The 476-nt window shown below is 41.8% G+C and overlaps 1 protein-coding gene across 1 annotated transcript in view; it reads right to left on the bottom strand.

The window, feature by feature from the left end:
- The window catches only part of LOC118334431 (double-stranded RNA-specific editase B2-like), a 33,353-nt gene that overhangs the window by 21,577 nt on the left and 11,300 nt on the right, over positions 1-476 (bottom strand).

A 476-nucleotide genomic window follows, 5' to 3' on the forward strand; every position in this document is an offset into this window, starting at 1 on the left:
CGACGGCGTCCGACAGCCGATAATCTGCTGTGCAGAGGCCTTAAAGGTGATCTCTGACACACTCAGCTGTCTGCAATTTCATTGCTGTAAAAGCTCTTTACTGAGGCTGTGCTATGATACAGAACAAACTGAGTTTCATGTTGTGACTGGTTTATTGATCCATACAGTTCGAGCATAGAAGTTGCAGGTTATGAGCATAATACCAACGAAACAAACACTGGTGGCTGAGATGTGAGCCATTTAAAATACAACAGAGGATTTAAGCTGTGAACGGCCAACACATGTTCAGTGTGAGATCAACATTCTGACTGGTTTATTGATCCATACAGTGTCAGCGTGATAGTCAATTGGAAAAGAAAGAACTAAAGTTCAAATCTTTGACCAGCTAAACAAAGACTTTTGGAGTTTGTGGTTTGACATTGTCTTTTGAGGTGCTCACAACGTCTGATAAATGGCTTGAACTGCATGTTGTGACC

This window comes from Morone saxatilis, unplaced genomic scaffold, assembly GCF_004916995.1.
Source record: "Morone saxatilis isolate NCDOM2014 unplaced genomic scaffold, NCSU_SB_2.0 Contig23, whole genome shotgun sequence".
Lineage (NCBI taxonomy): Eukaryota > Metazoa > Chordata > Actinopteri > Moronidae > Morone > Morone saxatilis.